The sequence below is a fragment of the Sinohyriopsis cumingii genome, chromosome 1 (genome assembly GCF_028554795.1).
Source record: "Sinohyriopsis cumingii isolate HCF-2022 chromosome 1, ASM2855479v2, whole genome shotgun sequence".
NCBI classification, from domain to species: Eukaryota; Metazoa; Mollusca; class Bivalvia; order Unionida; family Unionidae; genus Sinohyriopsis; species Sinohyriopsis cumingii.
In genome coordinates, this window is record NC_142961.1 from 135,000,451 (window position 1) to 135,015,431 (window position 14,981).

A 14,981-nucleotide genomic window follows, 5' to 3' on the forward strand; every position below is an offset into this window, starting at 1 on the left:
TTGGCATCATACTGGAGAAGCATTTTCATAAAAGACCAACTAAACATCATAACAAGCCTTCTGGTGAAAACCCTATGTTCACATGACTTTCCATTCAGGAGGTGCAGCAATAATATTTTCAATACGGCCACCATGGTGGCCATACGTCAGACTGGTATCATTTTCATTTTGGACAAACTAGACATCTCAAGAAGATTTTTAGTGAAAAAAGACCACATAAATATAACCATCCATTGAGGAGTAGTGATAACAAGATCTTCAAAATCACCATTGTGGCAGCTATATTGTATGCCTGAGTGGTACCAAGTTCATGCTGGACCAACTAGAAAATAAGATGATTGTTTGTTATTATTACACCACAGTTTTAAAAAATTTAAAAAAAATGAGAAGCAACAAGTTTTGTAAAATTCAACAAATAATTTATCTCCCTAGAATACAAAGTGAAAATTAAAAACAAATAACTTACAGTATTGAGAATTAAATCCCAAATAATCCTAGAATTACAGACACAGGTCCTATTGATTAAAGTTATGAATAAACTTTAGTAGAAATCCAACCAAATTAAATCCTACACTGAAAGTGTTGATGTGCCTGTTGTGGCCTGTGTAGTAGCAATGTACCAACAGTCTTTTGTTGGATCACAATAATACAATCCAAGAATATATCATTATATGATATTTCACTATAAATTCAAGTCATTATTTTCGAAGAATGTTATTTTTGAAAAGCACTTTGTATTTCCAGTAAATAAATAATCTGATTAAATAAACATCCAGCCCAAATTAACTACTGGACACAACAATAATACAACTGATTTTGCTATGATCTTAAAGTATGAATGACTAATTTTCAAATGAACACAATTTATATTTTAAACTATGACATAAAATGATATCCAAGATAGGGGTCAAAAGTACACTGTTCTAGAAGGATGATAGTTATAATTAGAAGATCCATCACCAAAATCACAATAAAGCATGTGACAATCATCACAAAGTCTAGGTATAAAAATTAAAATGACCCTGACTCAGCTAAAGATAATGATCCTCACAAAAAAAATGTTGTTTACAAAATTGTCACTGATTTTGGACAAGGTTAGCTACTAGATACAATGTTATGTTACCCCAAAATGCATTTTGGAGTAATTTCTGGTCTCCTTTTATCTGTGATTTGCTGTTTAGAATTTATTTAATAAAACAGCACGTAACATGTCATAGAAACTTCCAAAAAGTCTTAAAGGGATACTCCCATCTGGTTGTACTACAAATCAACCATGCAAATAAATGGCAGCTGTTTACCAGGGGGAGTTCCAGACCTGTATGGAGATATGGCAGGGGTCTCCAAAGGCATATACATTGAACAGAAATGCAGTAGTCGTCATAACGCTATTACACTGAAATGAAGTAAGGGTGTCCAGATGGGCTTGTATGTGGGGAAAGGGTTGATTCATCATGTTTTTGGACAGATTAAAAGTTCTCTGTTTTCATCTGAATGCGGCCTAGATTTCTTTTGTTCTTGTTTTACTAGAAGCTAGTGAGGTGAAACAATGAAACTGGCCCTTGCACCTCCCTCAATTTCATGCAATGTAAACTCTTGACAATATCTGAATTCTATTTATGAAACCTTTGTTTAATCTGGTAACTTCTATGGAGATTACACTTGCTGTCTTGGGCCTTAATTCAGTCATATGGATTCCTGATAACTGAAGCCATTAGAATAGATTAAAAAGCCAAGGTCTGTATGCATGTCAAGCCTAAGATACAAGCATCGCTTTAAAACATGTGACATTCACCCCAAACTTCAAATATTGAGCATGTATGCTGCAGAATGAATAGTCTTGTTGAATGAATTTTTCATCTAAAGTAAAAACAGAATCCATCAAGAAAGTTAGGAAATATATACTGATGACCAAATTGTTTTAAAAGTAATTTTATCCCATGGTCCAATGGGCAAGTAAGTGTATATCAGAATGAAGTATCATAGTTTTTCATGTATCATCTCAAGCATGAACAAAATTCAGTGTGAGGTTTAGGAAATATAAGCAAATGAAATAAAGTCACCAAAACCTTACTGAATGTTTTCTACAACTTTGACATTAAGCCCATGTTCAATAAACAGTCATTGCCTCGTAATAATTCAAGCCAGGTTAATACTAGAATGGGTTCACAAAATATATGGAAATGAACAACTTTAACCAAAACCTTAAATGATGACAACAATGCAAGGAACACAAAAGTGACTGCTATGTCTTGCTTTCCACTAAAATGGTCTTGAAAATAAAGGTTCAAATGTACTGTCAGAGATTAACCTTAATTTTGAAAGTAATATATTTTGTATTTAATGTTCTCTCTTACACAAATACTTACGTCATATTTATGCATAAATTGAAAAATTCAAAGTGCCAGGGGCTTCAATGTTTGATTCAAGTTGTCTATTGTTTTGGTTTTTGAGGCTGCAGACAAAAAATGCTTTCTGAGCAAAATAGAACAAGTCCTTCAAGTGATTTACAAAACTGAGTTACAATTCCCCCTCGATAGCTCACACCCAAATAACTCGCAAACCTGCTTATAATGAAGTTTCAGGTGTGGATCCCATTTTTTGTCGAGAAAATATGCATAGAATTTGCCCCTATTTGTTGAATTTGAAGAAAATCAAAACTGGTAAAAGAAAGCTTGATATATTGTTTGTTTTAGTTCTGAAAATGGTGGTTAGTGCCCGGAAATTGAATCAACTTCATGAAACTTTGAACGTAAATAAGAAGTCACACATTGTGTTCCATTTTCTTTACAAAATAAATTCTCAGTACACTGTAAATAACAATATTTTCTGAAAGTTTAATCATGAAAATATCTATAATGCCTACTGGTAGCAGCACTTTAACAAATAAAATACCAATTAAATAAGTTTTGTCATGTGAAATTCCTATTTTAGTTCTGTCTTTTAATTTGGTTTTAGTATAATTATCATAAATGTGATATATTTTTTTATATTCAAATTTGATAATAGTCAGTCTACCATCACTAATATGTCTGAAATTGTTTAAATGTGAACCTAACTGTCTTCTGAACTCCAATTTTGTAGTAAACGTAAAATTCCTGAAATGGCAGTCAGAGGTTTGCTTAATGCAATGAAAATGCACTATCAATCTTCTACAAAGAGAACAATAAATTTGTTAAAAATCAAGTTTTGACATTGACAGTTATTATTTCACAAGATAAACATCCATAGTTCTAGATAACAGAAAATACTTTTTTACTGTGAATCAACAATCAACAAAAGTAAACATGCAAAAGCAGTGACATTAGAAACTGTGTTTTCACAGGTAAACTTAGTTACATGTGTTGAAAACTCTTGCAGTGATGTTTACAGCGATGATTCTGAGGTTGTTTATCTTAAAAATATAGGTAATTTAGACAGAAAAGCAAACAACTTCATTAGAAGAAACTTTTTATTGGCAATTACCCCCAGTGTGATTATAAAATGAATATTAAACCACCAAACCAATATCAAACCTTCAAACTTCTCCCTCCTTATCGTCTTACTGTTTATGTCCAGCTGGGATGGCATTCCATTCTCAATTTTTCACAGATCCCTCTGTAACTTGTGCCCTCGCTTATAATGCAGTTTTTGTTTTTGGACCCAATTAACGGTGCATTATCAAAGAAGAAGTGTATCAAAGCTGTGCTAAATTTAGAGTATGGTAAGAAAGTTTTAATAAATTTTATTCATAAAATTCATACCTGGATATGGCACAGCTCCTTTCGTTATGATCTCTGTCAGTAATATGCCATAGGACCAAACATCAGATTTTATGGAGAACTTGCCAAACAAGGCTGCCTCTGGAGCAGTCCATTTCATTGGGAATTTGGTACCTGTAAGAAGAAAACAAATTCTCACTGGTTTCATGTGTCCATTTTCCAACATCGACCAGTTTCAAATATTTTTTATACTATGCAAGTTAAAGGTCTCTTCTTCAAGCACTGTACAAATTTTAACCATGGTCTGCCATACTGCTCTGCACATTTATTATCACCTTCCAACAAGCCGAATACTTTGACAAAATTCAAATTTATCAACGAGTTGAGATATGCAATCTTTTACAACTTTTACTGTACCTGACTTTGTAGCTGAAATTGAGACAAAAAACAATATCTTCATGGTTTAAATTTTGCCCTGACAATGTTGTGACTAATATACAGTTTCCAGTTTTCTAATGTGTCAGTGGCCTTTCATATTTCATTTCTTTAACATGGGTTTAATATGACTTATTCAAATGTTAAAAGTTCTAGCTGTAGTTTAAATGTTATTTTAGGGAAAAGAAAATCCATATAAAAAACTGTGAGCAATACAGTACATGTCTTTCTGATATTTCCCTTTCTCTTGCAATAAAATCAATGCACCCATCCCAGACATTCCCATTTTGAACTTCAGAATATAGAGAAAAATTAATTTTGTGCGTAAATTACATTTTTCCAAGACTACATACCTGATCACATTTAAATTAGGAAAGAAACTTTGCTACTCTTGAATCCATCAATCCCAGAAATTCAAAGCCTTTATATTTCTCATCCATACACCATATAGGAAATGAGAAGAAACTCTTACCCATTATCTCCACTTACCATATATACTCAGTTATAAGAAAACTCAACTTTAACTCAAACACACATATCACCCAACGCCCCAGACCTTTGTAGAGTGGAATGCCTCTCTGACCATCATAAGTCAGGATGTGGTCTGTAAATTAAATTCTTTTCCCCATGGCATATAGGTGAAACAATGGAAGTTTAACAAGATATGATGTGTGATTTATGATTTCCAAGGGACAAAGTACGTAGTAACTGATAGGTCGGACACTTAGGCCATTATTTATGACAAGACAGCTTGTGCTGTCTAGTTGACACTTTGATCATACAGTCTGTGAAATATCATTAAAAAAGCACCACAACTAAACAGGTGTCAACTGTTGGCATGATCACAAGAGTTAAACTAAGCAGCCACAGTTAACTGAATACAGGACTCTACTTGGAATAGTGGCATGTCCCCTTGAAAGGGCTATCTGTCCCTTCATTTTCTGTTATTATCCTTAGAAGAGTTGGGGGAATAACGTAGCCCCTAAACCACTCCCAAATGACTGACAGAGCATCCACAGCAAAGGCATAAGAAGCCAAGACTGGAGAAACAAAGTTGGACAGAGTTTATAGTTCCACTTCACTGCAATAAGGTGTATCAAGTGTGCACATCCACAGAAAGACCAGAAGCTGAATGGAGAACTTAGTGTTAAGAGACTGTCCCCTTCTCAATAATGAATTGTCTAAGATACAGAGATGACTGAGAATGTGAACTGGACCTTGATCTCTAGACGGATGCATGAGTACAGGAGTCTCAGACCAGAACACAGAGATTGGGTGATTATGTCGCCATCACTGAGCTACCCAAAATCCAGGGTCATAGAGAGCGATCATGGGCCCTGGGCTAAGAAACACCCAAGCCTCTCCTAGTTCTTTTTCAAACAAAATTTTTCTTTTATAAAATTAAAAAGTGAAGTGTTGTTTGGCCCTGGCCCCTTATGGGCCTGGGCCCTGGGGATATATCCCCAGTTGCCCCTCTTGTCGGCCCTGCTGACATCATGAGAATTACCCTGCTACAGAAATGATCCATCCAGAAATGAAATGTGTTCATGCTAACCTTCATTTGTAAAAAGCTGATATAAAGGGATTTCTGAGATCTGTACAAACCATAATCTCCAGTTTGTGCTTCTCCAGAGTAATTCCTGCTGAAAGTCACAGATTGTCTTGGCAATTATGCAGGATTGGTCAAGATTACAACGCAATGATCTAAGTGACTGGAAAAGGTGCACCTCTTGGCCATTGGGAGGCTTAAATGCCATAGGAGGCAGTAAGGTAAGTTGGGGAGGCAGGTCCTCTACTTGCTGCTTCCATGTATAGCTCTCCCATTATAACGCACTTTCCTATAACACATTTCTGGATATAATGTGGTAACACTATTGACCCCACAACCAAAATTAAGAAAACTATGATTAATCAAAAAAAATAATTGTCAACATCTACTAACTGAAAACTTTTCATCAAAACCACTGTATTTGATTTGAACATTACCATAATGTTTTTTAGGTTACAGTTTAGCTCTTATTTGTCACTATTGTATTCAGGTGAGGTCAATGTCCTAACAGGCTACTACACACCTCAAATATCCCATCTCTCTATCCACAGCCATATTTGTCATTGGTCTGTGTCAACTATTTGATTAAAGTACACAAGACTGTTGAATTTGCCTTTAGCATATTCAGTTATTAACTACTGCAAAGTCTTTAACGTGGAGTAGTATGTTGACATTGTATGTATCCAAGTGTATGTGATACAATAGGACAAAACCAATGCTGGTCATTGGCTCTCCCAAAAGAAAGCCTTCAAATTCCACAGATCTTAACATTCACCAACAATAAATAGCCTTAATCTTGTATGTCTGGTTTGCAGACAGTGGCAGCGGACACTAAGATGGTAATACAATTCTGTAAATTGTGTCAACAGCCAAAAGACAGACTGATTCTACAAATGCCCATATGACTCTATATATAACAGTATGACTGGATGATAAGCAGCATAGGTCACCTATGAGACATACTATCTGTTACTAGTCAAGAATTTTAGCATGACTAGCCATGCAGCTGGACTGGTTGGTTGACAACTAGAGCATGTGTGTTGTAGGGTATATACCTAGCAGCTGTAAAGGGATGTAAAGGGATTTAATGCACAAGTGTTTCTTCCCTTTGTCTACATGACCTACTGATGAAACAAATTTCTCCTCTTCATGGAAGAGCTGGAATCAACAGCTAGCAGAGGTTATTTCCTAATGTTAATGATAAACCTACACTCAAGAAGTGAAAAACAAGCTCTTCATCATGTATAGATACATGCCAAACGTTAGCTATTTATTTATGTTAGAAGCTCTCTTCTGAAAAGGATCATTCTCTGTCTCAGTATGTTTGCACTAAATATAGTATATATAATATCCATTTATGAGATTGATTTAACCAACAAGATGAGAAAGCACATTAATAATTAGCATGCTGCTACAACAAAGGGATACTCCATCTGGTAATCACCCATGTGATGCATCATTTTGGTCCACCCAAATTTATCCCATTTTACTTAATTATTTACCTTTTATTTGCAAATATGTCAATAAGAATTTTTCTGAATTTAAAAGTGAAACATATTTTATTTAGTTTTAACAATCTGTATTAGAAATAGTTTTAAAAAATTCATGGATTTTGTATGCCTTTATGAAATATATATGCCTAAGCTTAGAATTTTCAGTTTGTAATTCAGTGCTGACTTCAGTCATTTACACATCAACATAGCACTTCCTACTGCTTGCCTGGGTCTGCTGTCCAATGTTTCTTCTTTCTGGTCTCATATGTACACAGACAGATATACATACATGCACTGCACTTCATTGATGATGTGACCATCTAACAACACATCATTCTTCCACTGGCATTCTGTGACAAGGAATACACACATTTCTGGATATTGTGTGTACAGCTCAGCAAGCGAGAAGTTCAGGTACTTGGTGCCCCAAGCGGACCTAACTCCAGCTGTGCATACCCTGGCTTCAGAACTGATGCGATTTTGATACAATATGTGCAGGACTTGTGGTATTTATATGTGTCCAACAATATTAGGTCAGTGTCCAGAACTGACTTCCGATGTTTGTTGAATTTTTTGGCCATGTCAGGTATTGTTGCTCATGTGTACTCTTACCCATCCTCTCAGAAGATGTTTCATTTATTTTGTCACGTACTGTCACACCATTCTGCAGCTGCAGTACTCCACAATTAAGCTGTACCTTGCAGGAATTTGATTCCATTACCTACAGGCTGGTCATAGTAACCCTTTTCATGAGTCCAACAGGATATTGTGGGATAAAAAGGAATAACATTCGGAATAGTAAGCCCATATTTCCCATTACATGTCAGATGCAATCGTTTGCTATGTCACTTGAGGGAGTTTTGTCACCAGCTGTGGGCTTGCCACTGCAGTGCAGGTGTCAAGTAGCATTTGATTGGATTCTTGTCATGTAGTGAATTCACGGTTTGATTATTGCAGAGCATTTCGTCATGCAACTAACTGAAAAATTGAGGTGTGACATTTTTAATGGACGAATCTATATTTATACTCACCTTGCCATCTTCAAAAATGGACATGTTTCGTACAGGTGTCAACATTTCATTCTTTCAGAACTCACGGTTGTGTCCTGTTTTCTGTATGGAGCAGCATTTGAGTCACAGGCAGCTAGATGTTTTGGCTGGAGGTCATGGTGCAAATGCTCCTTTATTTGTGGATTCCATCGGATGTTTGTTTATTAGAGAACATTTCTGTCTTACTTGAAGATCCTGCTGGCACGCCTGGGCTATGATGAGGAAAACCTCTCTGGTCATTCATTTTGTATTGGAGCAGCCACAACTGCAGTGGGTATGGAGGACCATTTAATTAAGACTTTTAGGACGATGGTCTTCATCATGTTATACATGCTACATCAGAGTTCACCCTAACTGACTTCTTTCTGTTCAGGAACAGTGGCGTACATACATTTAGTGTCATATGCTTTGGATACCATTCCTTCCAAATGGATTGTCAAAGTCAAACTGGCATCCTCATTGAGGCTCTCATTTGATATATTTTAATATCAAATTCAATTTGACACTTTGCCCAACTGGATACTCATATGGTAGACTAACAACATAAAGGTCATGCCTGTATAATAACTTTCTTTTGCAGTTTTAAATTGGAAAAAATAAGAATACCTCTTCTTACTGGGATCAGCCTAGCTATATTCCACTATTTTGGACTCAACCCAAAATACACTCTTATGCAGGGATCAGCCTAGCATAGATTTAGTTAAGATGGGATCAGCTAGCACATAGTCAACTTAAGCTAGGATCAGCCCAGAATACACCTGAATGCTGGGATCAGCCTAGCAGAGATTTTACTTGAGCTGGGATCAGCCTAGTACAGTCTACAGAAGCTGGGATCAGCTCAGAATAAACTTTAAAGCTGGTATCAGCCTAGCACCAATTATACTTGAGCTGGGATCAGTCCAGAATACACTTGAATGCTGGGATCAGCCTAGCAGAGATTTTACTTGAGCTGGGATCAGCCCAGAATAGATTTAGTTAAGATGGGATCAGCCCAAATACACTAGTATGCTGGGTTCAGCCTAGCACATTGTCTACTTAAGCTGGATCAGCCCAGAATACACTTGAATGCTGGGATCAGCCAGCAGAGATTTTACTTGAGCTGGGATCAGCCTAGCACAGTCTACAGAAGCTGGGATCAGCCCAGAACAAACTTTAAAGCTGGTATCAGCCTAGTACCAATTATACTTGAGCTGGGATCAGTCCAGAATACACTTGAATGCTGGGATCAGCCTAGCAGAGATTTTACTTGAGCTGGGATCAGCCCAGAATACAGTATGATGCTCGGATCAGCCGAGCATTGATTCACTTGAGGATGGGATCTGCCCACCATAATGCACTATTATGCTTGGATCAGCTTAGCATATAATGTACCTTAAGTTGGGATCAGCACAGAATACACTTGAATGCTGGTATCAGTCTAGCACAGATTTTACCTGAGCTGGGATCAGTCTAGCATGAATTCTACTTGAGCTAGGATCAGCCCTGAATACACTGTAATGCTGGCATCAGCCAAGCACCAATTGTGAATCATAGTCTTGTACTTTCAGATTCTAATCCCTGAGTAGTACACACAGAGAGAAAATAATTTAAAATATTTTAATTAAGTATTGATGTTATTTTGGTTATGATTTTGATGTTTTAGTATATTGGTAATAATGAATAGCAGCTTATTTGAGAGAAAGTTAGAGTGAGTGATAGAGAATGATGCATATACTCATGTATCCTGTTGTTGTTATTGTAGGGTTTAATGCCATTTTTTCAGCACAAGATAGGCTACACATGGTGGCCAGTATAAATGGTGGAGGAAAAACCCGGGAAAACCCCCAGAAAGAACCACCGACCCATGAGAAGCTACTGGCAAGCTTTGTCACATACCCACATTGGCCAAACCTGAGACTCGAACCCACACAAAAAAAGGTGAGATGGCAATGATCCATAACAGTCAGTGCTTTAGACCACTTGGCCACATGGGGCCCACATGTATCCCGTATTTTCATACAATGAATGTATTTAATCATTTCTTGTACAATTCTATACTTTTAGTTGAGCATAAATTGAAAATATTCAATAAGAAAGTTTCTGAATTTAAAAAGTGAAACATATTTTATTTAGTTTTAATAATCTGTATTCCCTATGAAATATTACTAAAAAATTGAATATATTTTGTTTTTAATTCAAGCATTTTTCAAGCATAAAACCATCTTTAAACAAATTTATGGAGTTTTCAAGGCAACCTCTCAAAATATATGTTGTCCAAACTGTAGAATACATTACAATGATATCTGCATGTCTTTAAGTGTGGAAAAAATATCATAAATATCTGCTTACCTTGTTCTGGATTGTATTCGTCATCCTCAATTACTCTGGCCAAACCAAAGTCAGCCACTTTGACGATATTGTTCTTCCCAACCAAAATATTCCTTGCAGACAAGTCTCGGTGGATCAACTTGTGCTGTTCCAGGTAGGCCATTCCACTGGCAATCTGTAACAGTTACAATTAACTTCTTCAACAAAAAATAATCTAGTCTCCTTTATCAAGTGCAAACTGGTTAATTTCAAACTTTTGGATTTATCCAAGTGTCTAATAACCAGACACAAGTTTTAATAATCTGAACCAGAAGCTTTCACATCTGCAGCCACAAGAAAAGAATGAAAAGGTAATACCTGAATATCAGTACTTGCTTCCAGATGTTCTACCATTACATTGAAATTATAGATGAAACAGCATCCATACAGGATGAACCCTCTCAAACAGGAATGTTTGAAAAAAGAAATTCAGCATATGTTGGAGAATGATTTCATTCAACCAAGTAACAGTGACTGAAGTTCACCATGTATTATTGTATAGAAACCAGATTCTACTTTCCACATTAGCACAGACTCTACAAAGGTGAACAGCATGACCAATACAGATTCATTTCCATTGCCAAGAAACCATGACTGCATGGATAAAATTGGAAATGCAAAGTATATCTCCAAATTTGAACTTTTGAAAGAATTCTGGCAAATTCCACTGACGAAAATGGCAAAAGAAATTTTGGCATTCATGACTCCAGATGGACTTTATCAATATAAAGTGATGCCGTTTGGGATGAAAGATTCACTTTGTACTTTTCAACGTTTAATGAACATGATAATATCTGGTCTAGACAAGATAACTGTGATGCTTACATTGATGATGTTTAAGAATGCACCAGTTCTTCAGCTGCAAATTTCGGTCAATCATTTAAAATGTCTGTTGATGCAAGTGAAGTTGGGGTTGATACAAGATTGATTCAAAATGGTGCAGATCATCCAGTAGGCTATCTTTCTAAGAAATTAAATAAGCACCAGAGAAATTATTCCACAAGTAAGAAGAAATGTTTGGCTTTTATACTGGCCTTGCAACACTCAGAAGTGTATATTAGTTCTGCTCCTTTCCTGATTATTGTATTTAGTGATCACAACCCTCTTGGCAAGATGAAAAACAAAAATCAGAGATTACTAAGTTAGAGTTTGATGTTGCAGCAAAGTGAAAAACAAGTTAATAGCAGATGCACATTCACATATATAGAAATAATACACTGTTTCATGCACACTTTGACATTCATAAGATTTCATCTTATGTAATTTTTTATCACATGTATATTTGACTAAGATTAAAATAAAGTTTTATTACATAAATCTTTCCTTTTCTTTATGAGGGGATGTGTTATGAATATTTCATATACATTGTGTGCAAGTTGTTTTAGTTTTGTATTTCATGATATGCTGTGGATTATGTAAAGTTGTATTTTCTAGCTGACCTTCTCCAAAATCAAGATGATTGTGTACCTGACCAAAATCATTGAATTTTTTATTCTGTAAAAAATACATAGCTAATAATTTCCCTCTTGGCATGGGTTTAATAGTAGGATTATTATCAACATAAGTAAACATTTATTTGGGTCTAGGTTTAGGTTATTGGAATTTCCTAATATACCTAGCCTAACTGATGTATTTCATATTCTATGTTATAAATTTTTAACAGACCTTCTAATTATAAATAAGATTTTATCTTGTTAACATTTGGAACCATCTACAATGAAACACTCATTTAGGCATTAGGTTTATTTTTATGAAATTGCTAAAGGTGAATTGAGGTCAAGTAGAGGACTTTATAATCTTGTTTTTAATTAGGAATTATTAATTTGTGACCATAAGAGTTGAACAGAATCAGTTGTATTATTGTTGTGTCCAGTATTTCACTGGGGCTGGAATTTATTTATTCAAATTATTTATTCAATGGAAATACAAAGTGCTCATCTAAATTATATTCTTGGTCAGAGACACTAACTGGGAATTGTGGTGAATTCAAATAAGGATGATATTTTAGTGATTCAATGAAAGAAATTTAGCAGATCACCACAACACAGGCCATGACAGGCACATCAACATTTCCAGCACTGGATTTATTTAGGAATAAACTAAATCATTTTTCTTTCTTCATAAGGACTTGTATTAGTAATTATAATATTATTTTGGATTTAATTCACAATACTGTAATTTCCTTTTTTATATTTTCACACTGTAATTTAAGGAAATAAACTGTTTGCTGAATTTTACAAAACTTGGTGGTTTTCTTTCTTTTCTATTAGTTTAATACCACTGAGTCATGACCAAGTAGGAAAACTAGCATGTAAAACGTATATTATCATTCATGTATGTATTCTAATATATAAGATGATTGTGGCATGGCTCCTGAAATTTCATATTCATACATTTCTTTTAAATAAAGAAAAGTTCTTCTTAAAAGTTTGAAAAGTAATGTGTTAAAAGCTTATTCTGGGATCATTCTGGGTTTCACCAATGTCACAAACTGAGATTTATTTTCATATTGGTGACAAATTATACCATCTGGTGATTTTTTCATTATGTGACAACACTGCTGACTGTTTAAAATTGTGTGCACAATCCTGGGTTTGGAAAGGAGAAATTCAATGGCACCATGAAAGGAAGCCACAAACTTGGATATAAAATGCATTGGAATATATCTCTTGTTAAATAAATCAATTCTTTCTTCATACTGACAAACCAAATTAACCATACACTGTTATATCATACTCCATTTATGCTGTCATATGGCCTGAGTCCTGTATTCTCTGATACATCCAAATAATCATGCTACCTGACTAGCTACAATCGACCAACCTTTGAAGGCAAGAACAGTAACTGCTACAACCAACCAAATGATGGCTAATTCTTATATTTTTAGATGCACCCAGAAAAAATTGTCTTGCTGAAACTTCAAAGAAAACTGATAACCTTTGAAGCACTGATCATTTTGTATAAAAGCAAATGAAAAAAAAAATCAGTTGCAATCATTGCTCTACAGTTATTTGATTTCGCTGTTACAATAACAAACAGGCATTTGATTAGTCCTCCAAGGTTGTCCTTTAGCAGTTACTTCAATAATAACAATAATAATAATAATAATAATAATAATAATAATATTAATAATAATAATAATAATAATAATAATAATATAATAATAATAATAATAATGAGGACTTTATATAACACCTAATCTTTAGAAGCTCTAAACGCTTTACAACATTAGATAACACCTATAACATAAAAAACATATATAATGATATTACAGAAAACAAACACCATGAAATTAGAAAATATAAAAAAACGTGCTGAGAATAGTTAAGGTACGAAACATTATTATGTCTTTAAGTTTGTTCTTGCAGTCGAAATAAGTGAGTATTCAGAGCACTCTTGAATGATATCACTGTGTCTTTGTGTCTAAGTTCAGTGGGCAATACATTCCACGTTGCTGGGTCCTAGTATGCAAAAGAATGCTGTCAATATGATCTTGTTTTTGTTGTGGGAATAATGAGTATACGATTGACAGAGGAGGAGAGTAAGTATCTTGCTGGTGTGTACACATGGGTGAGGTCAGATACGTATGTTGGATTAGAGTCCATCAGTGAAAAGTAGCACAGAGAACAAATTTTGTGTTTGATTCTGGATCGAATGGATAGCCAGTGTAGGGTACAGAGCAGCGGGGATGTGTGCTCTGATCGTGGTACTCTAAGTATGATCTGAGCAGCTGTGTTTTGAACTTTTTGAAGTTTCTGGAGTAGATACTGAGATGAACCAGACAGAATTGAGTTATAATAGTCCAGTCTTGAAAGTACTAATGAACACATAAGTGTTTTAGTGGCATCAACTGAAAGATATTTGTGAATTGAGCTGATGCATCTCAGCTCAAGATATGCAACCTTGTATATGTTCATGATATGTTGGTGCAAAATTGTGAGAGTACTGTCCAGTGTAACACCTAGGTTTCATACTGATTGTGTGAATTTAATGATGGTGTTGCTGATATTTATTGTTTGAGGTAAAGGATGTGAATGAGAAAGTCTTTGTATTGTGATCAGAATGGCCTCAGTTTTATCATCATTCATCTGCAGCTTGTTACATGTCATCCATGATTTCACATCAGAAATGCACCTCTCTACACCTTGGATGATAGCATCAACTTCAGTTGGGTGGCTAGATTTGTATGTTTGCGTGTCATAAGCATACAATTGGTGAGACACTGGATGATGCTCTATGACACTTGAGAGCAGCTGAGTGTACAGAATGAAGAGAACAGGTCCAAGAACAGACCCCTGTGGAACACTACAACATAGATCAACTGGGCTGGAGTGTATTCCATTTGCAGACACAATTTGTGTCCTGTTTACCTAGTAGGACTTGAACCACAATAAGGCTGAATCATGAATGC

The 14,981-nt window shown here is 35.2% G+C and overlaps 1 pseudogene across 1 annotated transcript in view; it reads right to left on the minus strand.

Moving 5' to 3' along the window:
- LOC149807902 (proto-oncogene tyrosine-protein kinase Src-like) overlaps positions 1–14,981 on the minus strand; it is a 180,501-nt pseudogene that overhangs the window by 9,440 nt on the left and 156,080 nt on the right. Inside the window, exons 10-11 of the transcript XR_016423733.1 lie at positions 10,553–10,706; positions 3,741–3,872 (exon numbers count right to left, since the gene is read on the minus strand). The product of XR_016423733.1 is annotated as a proto-oncogene tyrosine-protein kinase Src-like (transcript). The remainder of the gene's footprint in view (positions 1–3,740; positions 3,873–10,552; positions 10,707–14,981) is intronic.